Here is a 19,085-nt window from a genome sequence, read left to right on the forward strand (position 1 = left end):
CCAAGAAATAGGAACTGAGTGAGAAAATCCAAGCCAGAGCTTCCAGAAAGAATGCTACTACGAAGCCGAAAGACTCAGGCAGAGGTTAGTATATATGTCTGTAGGGGAATCCCTATGCCTTTCAAGCCCACATACACCCCCACCAACTCCCCCTCCCCCATTGGGTAGCCTAGTTATGGCTTGGACATGGTTGGAGTGTGTCTTTGAAGGCCCATGCAATAAAAGGTTGGTCCTGTGTGGCGATGCTGTGAGGCAGCAAAGCCTTTAGGAGACAGCCCAATGAAAGATTGCTAGCTCATCCATTGGGAGAGCCTCTAATAGAGAAATGAGGGTAACTTTCACATCAGACCACAGTTTGAGTCCTAGACAGGTGGTTGTTCAAAACAGAGCATGCCTGGCCTCTTAATTTCTCCTCACACCATTCACCATATTGTTTTGTATCTGGGAGTCCCTTACAGAGCTAAGCAGACTCTTGAGCCTCTAATACTGTGAACCAATAAGCCTCTTTTCTGGCCAATGCCCCCAGCCTTAGGTATTTTGTTCCAGCAACAACAAAAACAGAAAAACCCAATCAGACTAAGACACACCTTCCTGAACTCCAGAGGAGAAAACAGCTTATGCTACAAGTGCCTAAATGTCACTTATTCTGATAGTCCACACAGAACCCCTTCCTATTACCTAGTTTCCTGTAACCCAGAGAAGAGAGGAATCACTATTCAGGATTTCCATCGACCTACTTCCACTACCTGGTTCTCTATGCTCATCCATCATTATTTTCTGCCCAGTTTCTGAGATCTAGGGCTCCCCCACCTCACCTGTGCTCTCTAGTCCTTCTTGCCTATTCTTGACCTTGGGTCACGGGCATTTGCTCCCTCTCCATCCCTTCTTGCTGCACTAGATTCCTAGCCTCAGTCTGGGAACATCTGAGAGCCTCTCCATGGTTCTCATCATTTTCAGCACCCCCCCCCAAACAAAAGTGAAGACAAGCGACAAGCAACAAAGCCCCTATTCTTGACTGACCTTCAGACTCCCGGGACTTGCCCCATGCGTCTACCCGTTCTGCACTCACTAACTGATGACTCAAATGCCTGCTAGATGTCATGCATGTAGGTCAGCAGGATGCAAATCCGTCCCCAAACACCCACATGTCCTTTGCATGAATAGCTCACTAGCTTTGTCTGTCACTTGCTTTTCATCATGGATGACTTTCACTGTCCTTTTCCTGAAGTTGGCTGGGTCTGACTAGGCAGAGACAACAATAGGCCAACAGGAGTTTGAAAAAGCAAGGAAGGCAGGGAAAGAGACACATTGAAAGAGTAGGGCTTCAAGAATACACATGTTCTGGGTATTCCTATTATTGCCAAGACATGGCCATGGGCTGCAAGGCTGTTGGGGTTATAGTTGCTGTTTAGGGCTACAGTTTCCCCCTGGACAAGAACCAAGGCTGTTCTTCTAACATAGAGAGAGTGTGCATGACTGGCTAGCAGCTGGGAAGGTTACAGAGCTGGAGAGCATTGTCTGGATAAGTCTTACATGGCCAGGTCCCTCTCCTAACTCCACATTTCCTGCCTTCCCATACTGCACGGCACTGGTCAGCCCTGTGGCAGACTTCTTGCAATGCTGAATGATTTGAAGGAGAAGGCCACACTCAGAATCAGCTACCTAATTTGCGTGGTCCAGTGTGGAACAAGGATTGTTCAAAAACAATTAAGATCATCCAAGAAATTGATAGCAGAAAATTAGATCAAGCAAGTCCTTTTTTTTTCCAGACAGGGTTTCTCTGTATTGTTTTGGAGGCTGTCCTGGAACTCACTCTGTAAACCAGGCTGGACTCGAACTCACAGAGATCCACCTACCTCTGCCTCCTGAGTGCTGGGATTAAAGGTGTGCGCCACCAACGCCCGGCAAGCATCAAGTCCTTCTAATTACAAGCCCTACATATGAGTGCATAGGTCACACTCCAATAAAGCTGGCCTTGCTTGGGCCTTATTTGCCACCTAGGGGATACCAAGTAAAGAATAAAAACCATTAAAGTTGGTCAACCTTGGATCATGAAGGCTGTATCATCATGGAGAATGGGGAATCAAGGATCCTGATCTTTCTTGCATTCAAGCCCGGATACATAGCATAGGTCCAGCCCTGCTGCATCTCAGTTTCCTGTCTATACACAGGTGAGCCACCTTCCCTCCATCTCTTCTCAGCTGTGGGAAGAGAAAGAGTGTCCAGTGCACCAGCTGACCTTTGGCTTATTCTCAGGCTGCTTCTGGGAAGTTCTAGAAAGGAATCATGTCTGCAAATTGTAGATATCACCATAAAGGCACAGTTGGTGTTTTGTCATGAAGTGTCCATGAGATGGAATAGACCAACATCCCCAAATGACAGCCATGTTTCTGTTATTAGACAGGATGTCATTAGATAGACTAAGTGCTACTAGACACAGCTCCAAGGGGACAGGAAGCAGAATGGTGTCAGATACAGGAGCACATGGGATTAGGCGAGAAAAATCAGGGAATAGCAGTTCCCTATTGTACGTAAAGAATGCAAAGGGACAAGTCAGGGACCCGGTTAGGGGACCATCCCTAGGAAGGCGTGTTCACGTTAAGATAACATATTTTTCCATCCCAGAATTCCTATCCCTCACTGTAGGCCCTACCAGTTAAGCCAACTTGACGTTCATTTGACTGGGTCTGCCACCTTTCAAGGGTAACTACTTCTTTTTCTTCTCTTCTGTGTTTTTTTCATTCAGATGCTGATAGAACCCAAGGATGCTTTGTACCTCCTTGCTCTTTTTCTAAAGCTGCCCCTCCCCAGCCATGGGCTTCCTGCTGCCATGTAGCCGACCACTATGGCAGCTTACAGTCTCCATTTTCTTCTGGGCAACTGCAACATTTACAGCTTGCCTGCCCTGGAGCTTTCCTACGCACTGCGATAAACTGTCCTCAAGTTTCTGTTTATGTCACTTTTAAATTCTCTTAGAGGGGAGACGAAGAACCCCAGGAAGGGACTCCTAGTTTCCCCAGTGTTGCATGGTGGCTCTGCTGGGACTCCCGGAGAGTCCTTTTTTTAATTGGCAGAGAAAACTGAACATGTTCCTGTAGACCTAGATGACATCAACTAGTCACAGCCAGTCTAAGCCTGTTATTCCACCTGGGAGGCGATAACTGACCATGACAAAAGTCACCAGCAAGAAAGGAGAACTTGACATTTTCTTCTAGACCAGCTACCATTCTAAACCCTCTTAAAAGACATTTGCTGGGATGCCTAAAACACCCTCTTTAACATTTATTTTATTTTTACTTTTAGGATTTTTATACATGAAGACTATATTTAATCTTTTCCACCCCACACTCCTTCTACTCCAGCTCTTCTCATGTCCCCAAAAGTCCCTCTCGACTTATGACCGAGTCTTCTTTGATTATTGTTGTATAGTGCACTTATCCACACACACACACACATACATATAAATACAACCTGCTGAGTTCATTCAGTGCTGTTTACATGTTCATGTGTTTAGGACTGACCACTTGGTGTTGGATAGGTAACATATCAGGGAACTTGTCTTAAAGAAGACTCATTTTCCCTATCTCTATAGATATTAATTGCCTGTAGCTCTTTATCTATGGGTAGGGCCTTGTGAGGCTGCCTACATCCATGTTGGGATGTCAACTGATGTCATTGTGCCGCCTTGTTTGGGTGACCATGGATGCAGATTCCTGTCATATATAGAAGAGAATGTTTTGCAGCAGACATCCTGGTCCTCTGGCTCTTCCAATCCCTCTTCCCTTCCGTGATGTGTCCTGAGCTTTAGACACTGGATCAGAAAGTCCATGATGAAGAAACTACTGCCCTGTTAGCCATCCCCTGACAAGAGGTTCAATAACTTGCCAAGGTTGTAGCTGCCAAGACGGAGCTCACATCTGTGGGCTTCAGTCTGTGCTCTTGACTGCTAGAGTCTTTACCAATTAACCAACTAAAATCTCATGAAACTGAGAGGTGAATGACTGCCATCCGGTGGGATGGCTGTACACATGGAAGGCAACCCAGCCCTGCAAAGTACGGAGTGTTAATCACAAGGATGACCATGGCCTTAGGTGCTTCTGACTTGATATCTCGGCCTCAGTTTTCTTTATAGAATGGGAATGAGATGGCTTTGCAGTCACTTCTTGTCTTGGGTTCTGATGAAGAAAGGGCCTCCTTTTTAGGTATAGCTGATAAACAAGAGCAAACTATCCATTTGGCACAACCTAGAGACTCAGGTTTGCTACCTAGCTGTCCAACCCTCACACTTATATGTCATATCGCCCCTTCCCAACACTGGGGGCCAACAAACAGACACACTCCAGAACATGGAAGAGGAAGTCAGAGCATAGAGGGAGAGATTCCAAGGAAGGCAAAGGAAGGGGTTAGAGGATGCTGGTCACTTCTGAAACTCCTGAGATAGGGGACGGTGAGCTAGCCGCTGATTGGCTGCAAAAAGAAAGGATAGATTGTGGTAATTTGTGCCAAAGAGTGTGTGTTTCTGTCTGTTTGTGATCTGGGTTTAGAGTGTGTTTTTATGTGTGCAGAGCAGGGGTACTAATGTATAAACTTGCTAGGGGAGAACACCTAGAAGGGACTAAGCCTTCTACTGAGGGAGGTATCTGGAAAAGGGCTTCAAGTTGGCATTTCAGGGAGCCTGGATGAGCAGGATTCCAACACGAAGAGAAGGAAGCAGAGGGGCATTCTAGGCAAAGACAGAGGTCTCTACAGCCAGAAAGGGCAAGCAGTGTTTGCAACAGGTAGCATTCCTAGTGCTGCATTGTGTGTTTGAGCGTCACCAGGGTGGAGGCTGGAAGACGAGCTTGTGGCTTGGGAGAGTTCAGGGAACCTTGTGGACCAGGCTGAGGGGTTATCCTTTAGCATGGAAGCCTTTGAAGATTCACTGAGTGCTTTGTTAAAAAGCACTCGTTGCATGGGATTTAATTATACAAGTATTCTAGTCCACTGTAGAATACATAAGAAAGGCAGGCAAGCATCAAGAACAAAATCCCTTCGGTTTCTATGTGCAGAGAAAGCAGCTGGAGCTGGTTTTTCAGCAGTGAAAGTGCTTTGTTCTGTGAGTTCACAAAGCTCAGACTGGAGCCTGGCTTTTTGTGCTAAGAGAGGCTCTGGAGACAGAACCCCCTGGCTCCTTGAGCAAGAGCCCTTGAAGGACTAGCTGAGGGAGGGCACAGGAAGCCCAGGGCTCTACGCTATCAGCAGTGGCCCCGCCTTCGCCACCTAGGCTGCAGGCAGTGGCAGTCACACGTTACTTTTCTGGGCTGGGACCCCACCGTGGTACAGATCCTGGAGCCTGTGGAGCCAAGAGCTGCTAGGACTGGACCAGGCTCGCAGCCTGGTGGCGGGGAAGGGACAGTGGGACAGGTCCGACTGGCCGGTGGATTTCCGACAGCTGTGAGTCAAGAAGGCAGGGGACAGCTTGGACACATGCACTAGACACCCAGCCAGGTAAAGGGAGGAAGGTCTTGGGAGGCCTTGCCCCGGCCCCTCTGCTGGGTTCAGAGGCCAAGTCGTTTCCTTCCTGCTGAGCAGTGAAGCCCATGGAGATCACGGGAAAGGCTGGCCCCGGGCTGCATTGCCACAGAGACAGGCACCTCAGCCTTGACTTCCCCAGGACTGGTTCGACTCCTTTCACCCAGTTAGACTTTCTGCCTTGCACTCTAAAGAGGAATTATAGGAACCCAGGAGCACTAGGGTTTAGAAAGAACCCCCGGGGAACCCTCCAGACATCCCCAGACTCTGCTTTACAGAGGAACCAGAGGCTCAGAGTGATAAAGTGACTAGAAACCCACACCGCTGCCTGACTGGAGGAGGTGCTGGGAGCCCACGTGGGCCGGCACAGGGCTGAAAACCTCAGAGACAGCTAAAAAAAGACGGGGGAAGAAAAGGAAAGGAAAGGAAAGGAAAGAAGAGGAGAGAAGGGAAGGGAAAAGAGAAAGAGAACTTTCTAGAGTAGAGGGAGAGGTCAGACAGTGGGTGGCTCCTGGGGCTTAGTTTCCTCCCGCTGTGGTCTGACTATGTGACTCAGGGGGCCTGAGCTGCCTCTGGCCCAGGGGTGTGTGTGTGTGTGCGTGTGAGCACACACAGGTGCACCACACCCTGGTGTACCAGAATATGGTGACTTCTACCCTTGATTGTGGCAAAGTCTCAGCATCCATATGTCTAGCCTCAAACTTCAGAGTCCCAGGGTGGGATTTGCCATTTGCCTCTATGGAGGAAATCAGGAATCCCTAAAGCTTTAGCCTTTGACTTTGTCAGGCTGGAAGTGTCAATGAGTGGGTGACACAGAGGTGACAGGTCAGGAGGGAGAAACTGACTGGCACATAAGGTGGTAAGTCCCCCGTCTCTGGAAGAAGCCAGTGCAGTGTGCAGCCAGGACAGCTGTCCCGTATGAAGACAAGAGTTTGGTTTGAGGGCCCAGGTTCATGACCTTCTTCCGGTGGAATGAACATGCATGTCTTCCTGGGTAACAGTCACAAATTTTTGTTTGGGGATGCTGAAACAGAGATGTGACCTCTGAGGTCCCTTGGCCTCGAGGTGATATTATACTGTGAATGCTCCCCAAGGCTGAGACTGCAAATGCCAGCATGCCTGTCTGTCTGTTTTTACATGAGTGCTGAGGCTGGAAGTCAGGTCCTCATGCTTGGATGGCAAGCACTTTAGCAACAGAACAAGTTCTGTGTGTTTGTGTGTGCATGCGCATGTGCACGCGCTCGCACGCAAGTGGGAGGGGCATCTAGAGGAGGGAGGGCCGCTCCTTCTGGAAAGTGTGGGACTGGCATGACAAGCTGGATATGGTCCTTAGTCCAGATCTTGAGGAGGAGGCTGAGTCTGGATGCTTCAGGGAGAGGGGCACCTGAGTTAAGTCTTGGAGGTTGTGCTGAGGAACCAGGAGAAGTAATGACAAGTGCTGTGCATTGGCTGGGGCAGAGGGCAGAGGGCAGGGGCAGAGGGCAGAGGGCACGGGGTAGGGAGCAGGGGGTCTTGAGTGTCCAGGGAATCTGAGTTCTGTGATAAGTCCTATGGTCCTGGGCTCAGAAACACATGGCATCTGTGGCCATTCTAGATGGAAGCCACTGCTCCTTGAGGTGACAAGAGACCTGGGAAGGTGACTGTGTGAACTGAGCAGGGCTGGTGGGAATGCAGAGTAAGGCACTGTGCACCATCAGAGATGTGAAAGTGGTAGATGGGACTCAATAACCCTGTTTAATCGTCCCAACAACAACCCCCTTACATCAGCATTGCCCCATACTGTAGGAGAAGAATCTAAGAGTCATAAAAGGTTAAGCAGTTTGTTCGAGGTCACATGGCAAACACGTGGAGACAGGGATCTGAGACCCACTCCAGTAACCAAGTAAGTCAGTGACAGCGTGTCAGGACCCAGACACTTAAGACTAGGAGCGGTGAGGGGGAGCGTGTGAGATGTTTCCAAAGGTGAAAGCACTTGCTGTTGAGCCTGGTGTCCTGAATTCCATCTCTGAAACCTATGTGGCAGAAGAAGGGAACTAACTCCTGAAATTTATTTTCTGTCCACATACATGCTTAAATGTTAAAGAAAAGAAAAGAAAAAGAAAGGAATTAGGAAGGAAGGAGATCTGAGAAGATAAAGACTCGATCCCAGTCTTGGGTACAGAGGGAGCCGGGTCAGCTTGTCAGCCCAGCCTGTAGGCAAGCCCAGCCTTGGGACAAGAACTCAGGGAACGCTTGCGACAGTTGCATGGCTTGCTGTTGGGAGCCTGCAGGCTGCTGGGGCACTGGCATGGTGGCCTGGAGAAGGTTGGCAGGGGGTGAGGGTGTCAGGTAGAGTGTCTGGGGACTCAGCGTTAGTCATCGAGTACCCAGCACCCTTTGCTTTTCTCCACACAGAAAGATTACAGTGCTCAGCGGATTCCTTAGGGAGAATTACTTCTGTTTATCATAGTTTTCCAGAGCCTGGTTCCCTCCAATGTTGCCCTATAAAAGGACTAGATATACGGTTGCAGAATATTAGGAGTTACTGTGTGAGCAGCGGAGCAGAGTCACAGCATTGACCAGAAGGACAGATGGGGAAACTGAAAGTTTAGAGAGCTGGTCTTTGGTCAGTTGTCAATGACTGACAGAAATGGGTCTAGACCCTGTGGCTTCCAGCTCTCAGGTTTTGCCTTCTCCTCCTCCACAGGCAGATGACTGTGTTAGATAGACAGCAGCCTGCAGGCCACCACACAGCCCAGGGCAGTGAGCAGACAGCTCCAGCACCAGGGGGACCACTTACAGCTGGTGTCCTCTTTTCTTCAGCTCATAAACAGACACACACCACACACACATACACACACACACACCACACATACATACACACACACCACACATACACACACACACACACACCACGCATACACACACACACACATACACCACACATACATACACACACACCACATACACATACACACACACCACACACACACACACCACACACACCACACATACACACACACCACACACACCACACATACACCACACATACATACACACACACACCACACACACATACACACACCACACACACACACACCACACACACACACACACACACACACCACACATACATACACACACACCACACACACACACACACACACACACACACACACACACACATACACACACATACACACACACACCACACACACATACACACACATACACACACACACACACACATACACACACCACACACACACATACACACACCACACACACCACACATACACACACACCACACACACCACACATACACACACACACACACACACCACACATACACACACACACACACACACCACACATACACACACACACCACACATACACACACATACACCACACACACACCACACATACACACACACATACACACACACACACCACACACACACTACACATACACACACACACACACATACACACACATACACCATACACACATACACCACACACACACACACACACACACACCACACACACACACACATACACACCCCACAGTACATCGTCTTTCCAGTGTTCATATCACTTCTTTGACCTCCCACAGTCTTGTTTCTTCTAAGAGTAGTTTGACAAGCCAGTTTACTGAGAGAGCTTCAACCTGGTCTGTTTGAGTGTATGGGATCAGGAAGCCCCAGAAAGACAAAGCATGCGCATGGACTCGCAGAGCCCACAGCACAGACGGAGGAGAAGCCCAAAATGAGTGACTGTGGGAGCAGAAGGAAAGGCCAAGTGGGGAGGAAAAAGAAGCAAGACTTAAGAGAGTTCATGATGTGGACAGCTGCAGAGCCGTCTCTGGGGACATGCATGTTAGAAAGCTGGGGTCCCTGTCGCGCAGGAAGCAGATGGATAGCCAGGTCGACATAATGAGTACAAGGACAAGGCAACTTTATGGAGTACTGTCCAAACTATGTCACTTTGTGGTGGCAGGGAGAACACGGAGGAGAATGTAAATCCTGCCACTCAGATGGTCCTCATGACAACCGTGCCCAGGATGTCACAGGTGCGTCCTAGGGACTTTCTGGCTATTTCTTGGCCGAAGCTTCAACACACTCTATGGAATAAAGCCTCTTTTCTGTTTTGCAGCAAACTTAGATGGGGAAGAGGGAGGACACTCTCTGTCCACTTGGTCCTTCCTCCTCTGTCTCTTCGCTTGGCGATGGTGGAGGCAGGGTTCAGAGCCAGGCAAACTGACTCTTTTAGAGCCCTTGTCATAAGCAGGGTTTTCCCCGCTGGGACTTTAGAGTCACCCTCTGGGCTTTGTCCCCCGCCCCTCAGCTGCTCTGAATGGCTTCTTTCAGGTGACTTCTCCTGTGGCCACAGGAGGAAGCACATGGCAGGCCTCATGCTCTGCCAGCTTCACACTTGTGCAGAACAGTTGACCTTGGCCATCAGCCTGCTCCGTTCCGGCCTTGTTAGTGAGGTGTCCTGTCAGACTCGGGTACTGAGGGCTGAGGCAGGTAGACTGGACTCTTGAAGAGGGAGTCCCGAAGGTCCTTTCCTGCCTGGGCGAAGTCACATGTGGGTGCCCCTTGCTGCGTGGAGAGCATAAGACTTTCTCTCGTGGCAAGTTCTTCTTCAGAGAGTGTGTTCCCTATGTCCATTTGTTTTGGCACCCTGCCCTGGCTTCCGCAGAAGGCTGGCGGGACACTTTCTTCCCTTGCTGCTTGTTGACACATCCTGGACAGGTGACTCAGGGAGGGATCTACTGGTAGGGAGGAGTTCAGGGCTGTGGAGCCAGACGCCGGCATACTCTAGCACACCCACACACTTCTAGCAGATTCTGAGAAGTAGTAGCAAGCTCCAATATCCAAGGTTGCTATTGGCACATATCTGGGTCAAGGATCACTCCAAAATGGGGTTTACCTAGGATGGATCAAGAAGGAGACCAGGTCCAAGAGTTGTGGGAGGGCAGGCATATCAGCTGGTTTTCTGTTGGTTGTAATGTAACACCAGACTGTGTAAGTCTGAGAAAAACAAAGGTTTATTCTGGCTTATCATTCTGGAGGTCGCAAGCCCAAGGTTCACAGGCCCCACTGGTTCTGTGTCAGACTAAAGACTTCTCACTGCTGTGACAAAATACCCTACAGAGGCAATTTGAGGAAGGCAGGGTTTGTTTTTGCTCCCACTTTGGGGGTACAGTCCATCATGGCAAGCATTGTAGCAAGAACAGATCTAGCTATGGCAGCAGGAGAGGAGGCAGCTGGTCCTATTTCTAACATTAGACTTGATTCAAGATCCCACCCTCTTGCTAGCTATGGTGGTACACACCTGTCATTGCAAGTACTCAGGAGACTGAGGCAGGGGGATCCCGAATTTGAAGTCAGCCTGGGCCACATAAAAAGTTCAAGACAAACCTAAGCTACACAGTGTGATCTTGTCTCAAAATGGACAGAACAAAACAAGACAAAACAATCGCAACACACACACACACACACACACACACACACACACACACACAGCTGGGATGCTTAGTGTGCAGCCTTTGCCCAGCACACACAATGCAGGCCCTGGCTTCAGCTCCAGCAGCAGCCCAGTGTATGTGTGGTAGATTCCATCTTCTTTTTATCTCTCAGTGCGGATTAAATTTCAGCACTTGAAATCTTGGAAGGCAACAGGTCAGTGTATACCTAAACTACAGCCATGGAGATAGTACTTTATCCAGCTGTGAGACCGGTGGGCTCAGCATCCTGATTCATGCTCCTAGTGCCCTCCTGGATCTGTGGTTTCTGTGCCCTGCCAGAGTTAGCCAGAGAAGGGACATGGGTAAGGCTTGGCATGGGAGCTGCAGGTGCACCAGGACCCACTTGGCTTCCAGTGGGAAGTCCCTCCTTCAAGAAGATGCACTGTGGTTCTGACCAGGCTGCTGCCTTTGTTCCTCTTTTTAACTAACTCTCAGGAGCACCTAGGAAAATAGGAGACGGGCTACAATGGCTCAATTACCAGTGCAGGCAAGAGGAAAATCTCCCATTACCTGCAAGATTGGTTTATTTTCACTTTATTTACTTTAGAGATTGCTTGGTGTGGAGCCCTGGGTCAATTTGGATCCAGTCAGTGTTCTAGTCTATGGATGGAGCTGTCGTCTTTCTCAGTGATGGAAAGGAAGGCCTGTAGGTGCGGGTGGTGGGAGGGAACCGTCTTTGCCCCACAGCTGGAGGTTGGATGCAGAAAATGCCCCACTCTTGGCTCAGAGTTTGATGGAACTACACTCATCCGGTCCTTAGGAAACCCTGAGTTAGGCACTATGGTTATTGCCACCTTACACAAGCAGGGGCTGGGACACAGAGAGGTGGAATACATTTCCCAAGGTCACACAGCTAATAAGGGACTGAGCTGGGATTTGAACTCAGTCAGCTCAGCTCCAAGGCCATTTCCCCAATCTTTCTTTTGTCTACCTTCTCTGAATGCTTAACTTAGGACCAGTTCTGATTTTAACCAGCCACGTGTCCTCAGCACTGGCCCACTAGAACCAAGTTCCTTCCTCCTCGGTGAAATGAGGAAGGTCCCCTGCCTGTCTATCTCAAAAGCTCTGCCCAGGGATTGGAACAGCATGGTGACCAAGGCTCCCTGTGATGGCTTTACCTGTTCAAGGTTTTCTGTTGAACTCCGTGGCCTGGGTGCACTCTGTCCCTTGCTGGGTCTTCCCCGTGTCAGCATTGGTCCCAGGTTCTCCGGAAGGCAGGGACGAAGGCGGCTACCTCTCTAGCACGTGTGCTACTGACTCAGTTCTTGCATTCAATAGATGAATCCAAGGGAGACACAACTCAGACTGCAAACTCAGAGATTTTTGTTTGTGATAGGCAAGTGAATGGGGCATGTCCCCGGAGCTTTCAGAGGTGTGCACCTAGAAGGATGGGCAGCCTCCGGCAGAGGGCAAGTGGAGGGTGATCAAGGAATAACCTGTGGGCAATGCAGAACTTCATGAGAAATGCCGGGTCAGCAGGCAAGGAGTTTCGTAGATACTTAGTGTTTCTCTTGGAGTGTCCCTGGAGGGGAGCATGCCCCGCCCCCCCCCCACTTGCACGGGCTGGTTTCCAGCAGAGCTCTCCACTGAGCCAGGGAACTTTAATTTAATGCTGTAGCATTAGTGTAGGGGCAGTGGGAGATGCTCTGGAGCTCTGGGAGTCAGGGTGGCTTCTAGAGTACCAAAGGCCATGGCTGTCAACCTTCCCACCAGGGACAGCTCAGGCCTTCCCTGTGGCCACAGCAGGTTTTACCCTTCTGGGAACACAAAGGCATGAGGGAAATCCACAGGAATGGTTGGACATGCTGGACTTGCTTCCTGTGGTGGTGTTTTACACTTGGCCTTGTTCTGGGCAGGACTGACCCATCAGAGGCTTTCTTCCCAAGGTGAGGTTTTGTGGTGACAGAGACAGCAGCCAGGGTTCCCGGATGAGGGATGAGCACCAGGCAGAAAAGCAGTGAGGGGACCAGGTTCTCAGGAGTTTAATTTCTGTGGGTGGAGCCATTTGAAAGGGGAGAGGCTACCTGGAAGGGTCCACTGTTCTTCACAAGGACCCTTGTGTCTTTCTGTGGTGTTGTGGCCTGACTGGCTTTCTAGGAGATGGACTGACTGACAGTCATCCTCAGTAAAGCTATCCAAGCACTCAGGGGAGGGTGCAGGAGGGTTCTTGAGTTTGAGGCCAGCCTGGTCTACATATCAACGTGTATGGGAGGGAAGACAAAGAAAGAGTTGGCAGTGAGATCTCACGTCGGCCAGATGGCGACCGTGGGACACGAGACCTTTGGTGCTGTGTCTCTCCTGACTGACACCTCCTTCCCACAGACCTGCCCTTACACTGTTTGCTTTCATCTCTTTGGTTGGCTGGGGGCTGGGATTTGTTTTGTTTGTTTGTTTTTGTTTAAAAATTGCATATGTAACATAAAATTTACCTTTATAACTAGGGTATTCACATTTCAAACTCTTAGGGTTGTGTTTAACACTGGCTGTGGGATTGGATGTCCCTGTCTGAAATGGTGTCTTAGTCTCCCTCCTTGGGGCCGGGACTTACTCTGGGTTCTCTGATTCCCCCTCATTGGTCTAGACAGTGTTGTTATTATATAAAACCAACATAACTGTCTTCCTGGGCACATTAGCATCTACCCAAAATATTCTTCCAGATGATGGATTGGGGTATATATCATGTGAACCATGTTCCATTAAGATTCACAACTGGAGCCTTGAGCCAAAAGGATTTGCTTAAAAATAGCTTAATTATATGCCATAGATAAGCTCCTAATGGAATTTACCAAACTACTAAATTAAGCTTTTCCACTAATCACAAGCATATTATACAAGCGTGAGCTTAGCTTTGACTATAGTACCCCTCCAGGCCTCTGGAGAATTGCTGGATCTTTCCTGGTATGCAGAGGCTGGGTCACCGTCCCTCTTCCTGTTCTCAAATATGGCTGGTTGGCTTTTCTGCCATCTCTTCCTATCTTGCTGTAGTTGAAGTCCAAATTTGCTCAGGTAAAAGCTGTCTATTCCCAGAGTGTGTCCCGACCACAAATGCTACCAGCTCTATCTACTTCCTGTGACTCCTCAAGGCTCTCTCTCTAGCCTCTTCATCTTCTGGGATGTGTCCTTCAGCCCACTTCCTGCTTCTTGCCATGACCTCTCCATTGACCACACCACCCCTGCTGTGTTGCCCAGAACTCAGGTTCTAGGAGTTCAACTTGGCTTGGACTGAGCCCCAGGGTTCTGACTTCATAGTGCAGCTTAGGTCTCCCCACGTCAGTAGGGGAAGTCACCAGACATCCAGTAGACCTTCACAGTTCTATGCCCAGGACAAGGCCGTGTGTCGTGTCAGCGTGTCTTAGCATCCTCATTTCACCAATGAGCACAGCAAGCCTCAGAGAAGTTAAACAGGATCTGGATTCCTACATTCAGACTGGTGGGATATCTACACCGCAGGCACCTGGCCTGTGCCACTGATCCCCCGAGACAGCCTGGCTCCCTCCAGGGGAAAGGGAGCCCGCAAGGTCTTCTTTGGACAGCAGGCTCTCTGCTGACTTCCTTCCTCTCTTCTCTGGTGACAGTCACGCTACAGGGCCTAAGCCAGCTGTTTATACTCCAGCCCTGGCTTAGGTCCATAAATGCGGCCAGTTAACTTTCTCTGCCCCAGTCTCTCTTGCACGGACATTCACTTGGTGCAGCTACCCACTGGGGCTCTATCTGCAGACTGTGAAATGTCTGGGGCTGGGCTATCCCAGAGAGGCCCTAGAAAGAACATAGTAATGCCTACAGCTGACTGATCTGTTGTTTCTCAGGGGGCACCCTGCCCAGTGTTTGTGTGATACCCAGTGCGTGGCTGATGGTGCTTGGCCTATAAACTCCAGGAAGACTTCCGAAGCCCTCAGCTGGGCTCCTGAGGGAGAGCTCTCATTTTCTGGTCTCTGACATAAACTCAGCTTTAAGCCATGTTTCCTGCCCTCCTGTCTGGTCCCAATCGCATTGCATACAGCAATGTTATGGGAGTCTCAATGCTGTTGCCTCACGACTTGGGCCCACAGAAGACTGAAGTGGGCAGGTGGGCAGGTGGGCAGGTGGGCAGGTGGGCAGGTGGGCAGGTGGGCAGGTAAGTCCTAGGACCCACCAGTAGCACAAGGTGCTGGCAAGAAGAACCTGCCGAAGCCTGGCTTCACCACTCACTCTCTGGGGGTCTCAGGCACCTCAGTTGTAAAACAATGGTCCTTCATGTCTCTGAGGGAGACTGTGAAGATGTAGTTATGCATTGGCAATGGGAAAGTCTTTAACCAAGATAAAGCCTTTTAATTAGTCAAGGTTTTATTTGGATTGGTCGTATAGTCCAGGCTGGTCTAGAATTTGAAACCCTACTGCTTCAGGACTCCCAGTCTCCAGGATTGCAGGAATGTGCTGTTATGCATCTTGTCAGCCTTTAAAATAAGAGTCATTTATCTTACTCTGCTGACTTGTAGTGCCCAGCCACTCTATGCTGGGTCGCAGTAATGATCTGTGTGTTAAGACAGGCCAGTCAGTGCTGGCTCAGTCCTCAATGGCTTTTGTGACCTGCAGAGTCCAGCAAGGGCGGTGAGGCTCGGTTACTGCCTCATAGCCCAGAACTCCCAGGCTGACAAATCAGGACTCTCGGAAGGAAGAGGTCCAGGCTCTCTGGAACCCTGGGCTGTTTCCACCCGCACCAACTGAGATGCTGGTAAAACAGAGAGGGAGTTCTGCAGAGTTCAGAAACAAGGTTGTAACAATGAGCTTGGTGTGTCCCGACAGCCAGAGCCTGCCCTCCTTTCGCAAATATTTGTTGAGGGGTGTGGAGGGTGAAGGCCACAATGCAGGATAGAAAAGAGGGGTTCCAGGGAGTGCATGTGAATGGTCGGATACCTGTGCACCTGACCGGATGTAGATGCCAGTCAGACCTGTCCTCTTGGTGCTCACCCTGTGCAAAGCTCTGTACTCTGAAGGGAAAGCAGAGGCTCGAGCAGCATAGCCACTCACTTAAGGTCGCAGGGTGACTTAGTTACTACTGTGACACAATACTTGACCAAAACTACTGTAGGAAGGAAAGGTATATTGTGGCTGTATGGATTTTACTTGTACAGGGATGCCTAGAGGCCCATTAAACTAGGGATTTTAGAATCTGTCAGGCTGGCACCACTAAGGATCACACACAGCTAGTAAGTGGGAATCAGAATCCAAGTCTAGGCACAACAGCTGCAGAGCCCACTTCAGCCACAGTGTACATGGTGAAAGTGATGTTCCCTACGATGCTGTCTGCTGCTCACGCTGCCATTACCAGGCTCTGCGTTTCCATTTTTATAGCAAAACACAGGTTTTAAACACTAGGTCTAATATAGTCAACCATGCATTTAGCATTTCAAATGAAATTATGGCAGTGGAAACATGTAGTCTCCTGAGCTGTAAAATGCTCTACAAATAAGATCAAATTATTATGTCTAATGTACGATAAGATGGTTTGCCCAAGGTCATGGGGACATCAAATGGTATTGCCAGGGTGTCAGCTCTGGTTGGTACCGCAGGGCAAATGACAGAACCAAGAAGCCTGTGCTGACCTTTATTGTCCCTTCCTGTTGCTCGGGCTTTTTTCTTCCTTTAAGCTCTTAATGAAGCTGAGAGTTACGCCATGGGTAGGGGTGAGGGTGGTGGTGGTGGTGGTCTCTCAGGATGGGGTTGTGGCGGTTGAGCTGGAGGCAGAGCTTCGGGGCAGGTGGGTGGAGAGAAGAGGCTGGACTACACGGGGAGTGGGCCAGTAAGGATTTTATAACCCTATAAAACCCAGGCAATGTGTTATAAAAACAAAAAAAAACAAAAAGCAGAGTTAAACCGGAATTCAGGGTTCATTCCTCCGGTGTATACATATACAGATGCAAATATTCTTAGTAAAGAAAACAGAGGTTTGTTGGTTTAAAAGATCCAAGGACTGAACCTGGACCTGTGGAAGGTGTGCGAGCACTGGGCTCCACAGCAGACGCGTGATACGAAGGGCTGCAAAGCAGACACAGTCTTTGCTGAGAATCATATAGCGCTTGTTGGCTTATTCATTCACTTTCAAAGGGATTCGCTTTCCAGATCAGAAGCTGCGCGGGGACTGTTCCGTGTGTTTGCTTTATTTATTCTTCACAACGTCCTTCTGTGTCTGGCACCATTGTGTGTGTTTTTCAGATGAAGAAATATACACTTTGAGACATGAAGTAACTTGGCTCCAGTTCCCCGGACAGTAGGAGATGCAGCGAGATAAAGATATATCTTAAAGCAAATCTGCCATTTCCTCAAGACACGCAGAAGAAAGCCTTTTCGTTTTCTCTGTTCTTAATCTCTCAGATCTTCCATTTAGGTCTTCTCTCTTCCTCTTTGAAATACATTTCAGAAACTTTCCTCTGACGAGGGCTGCGCTTGGCAGTTTTCGTTCTCGCTCCTGGCTAATGCCATTGTTTCTTTGTTCTGAGGGGGTACAGTCTTTACATGTTGGAGGTGTTTCACCCTGCTCTTCTGGAATGTTTGCTGCTGATGAGAAGCAAGCTACTCAAATGTGACCCACTGTAAAGTAACTAAACCTCCGTGCTCTTTTTTTTTTTTTTTTTTTTTGGTTTTTACGAGACAGGGTTTCTCTGTATTGTTTTGAAGGCTGTCAGTCCAGGCCAGCCTCGAACTCACAGAGATCCGCCTGCCTCTGCCTCCCGAGTGCTGGGATTAAAGGTGTGCGCCACCAACACCACTGCTCCGTGCTCTTTTTAAACCATCCTATTGGGAGTGTAGGGTGCTCAGTGGGTAAAGAGTGAGGATCCAGGTCAGCTCTCTAGGACTCTGTAGCAGTGCGAGCCAGTAATCGCAGCACGAGAGTGTGGGGGCAGGGAGAGCCAAAGGGATCCAGAGGCCTCCATGGTCAGTCGGTCTAGCCAATCAGAGAGCACAGGTCATTGAGACAGTCCTTGTCTCAAAAATGTTACCTGCTTTCCACTACTTAACAAGCTTTCTTTACTCTTAAGCAGTTCAGTATCCCTGGCCTAGAGAATGGTGCTTCCCACAATGCACTGGGTCTTCTTCTATCAGTTAACAATCAAAACACAGAGATGCCCATTCAGGCTGTCATCTAAGGTGACTTTAGGTTGACATTTAAAACTAACCATTGCAAGGACTGGAAGGATGGCTCAGCAGTTAAAAAGGGTAAATATTGTTCTTTCAGAGGACCTGAGATAGGTTCCCAGCAACCATGTAGATAGCTCAACACCTGTAACTCCAGCTCCAGGGGAATGTGACACTTCCGGTCTCTGTAGGCACTTGTATTCCTGTGCACATAACTATATACATACAAATAATTAACAACAATGGAAACACCTCACCATCACAGACAGGAAGTGGGGCTGCGGGGCAAAACCCTCAGGGTCCACACACAGTGACCGACTTCCTCCAGCCAGGTCCCACCTCCTAAAGTTTCCACAACCCCTTGAAAGAGTGTCACCCTCCGAGGACCAAGTGTTCCAACCCACGAGTCTATGGGAGGGGGCCATGCAAACCATAACAGACACGTGATTGGGGAGCATTTAAAATGCTCTCGATTAGTTGTTTTGAAATGCCAAGGCAGTTATTATCAGCTCTAATTGTCCTGCTGTGTTGGCATTCAAAGTAACAGTGTGGAAAACTGCAACATGACTGGAGGTATGAAGAAGAGAGTCACGTGTCACTCAGCTTTCCATTACTGTAACAGATATGCGTGCACGAGTGTACAAGTGCATGTGTGTGCATGAGTGTACAATGCCTGTATGTGCATGCGTGTATAAGTGCATGTGTGTATGAGTGTACAAGTGCATTTGTGTGCATGAGTGTACAAGTGCATATATGTGCATGAGTGTACAAGTGCATGTGTGTGCATGAGTGTACAATGCCTGTATGTGCATGAGTGTACAAGTGCATGTGTGTGCATGAGTGTACAAGTGCATGTGTGTGCATGAGTGTACAATGCCTGTATGTGCATGAGTGTACAATGCCTGTATGTGCATGAGTGTATAAGTGCATGTGTGTGCATGAGTGTA

At 49.1% G+C, this 19,085-nt stretch overlaps 1 protein-coding gene across 4 annotated transcripts in view; it reads left to right on the forward strand.

The window, feature by feature from the left end:
- The first annotated feature begins 5,266 nt into the window (after window positions 1–5,266).
- Cracr2a (calcium release activated channel regulator 2A) overlaps window positions 5,267–19,085 on the forward strand; it is a 104,830-nt gene continuing 91,011 nt past the window's right edge. For all 4 annotated transcript variants that reach the window (XM_040738163.1, XM_040738165.1, XM_040738166.1 and 1 more), the window contains exon 1: window positions 5,267–5,487. The gene's annotated coding sequence lies outside the window, so the exon portion shown is untranslated. The remainder of the gene's footprint in view (window positions 5,488–19,085) is intronic.

This window comes from Mesocricetus auratus, unplaced genomic scaffold (assembly GCF_017639785.1).
Source record: "Mesocricetus auratus isolate SY011 unplaced genomic scaffold, BCM_Maur_2.0 Super-Scaffold_100676, whole genome shotgun sequence".
NCBI classification, from domain to species: domain Eukaryota; kingdom Metazoa; phylum Chordata; class Mammalia; order Rodentia; family Cricetidae; genus Mesocricetus; species Mesocricetus auratus.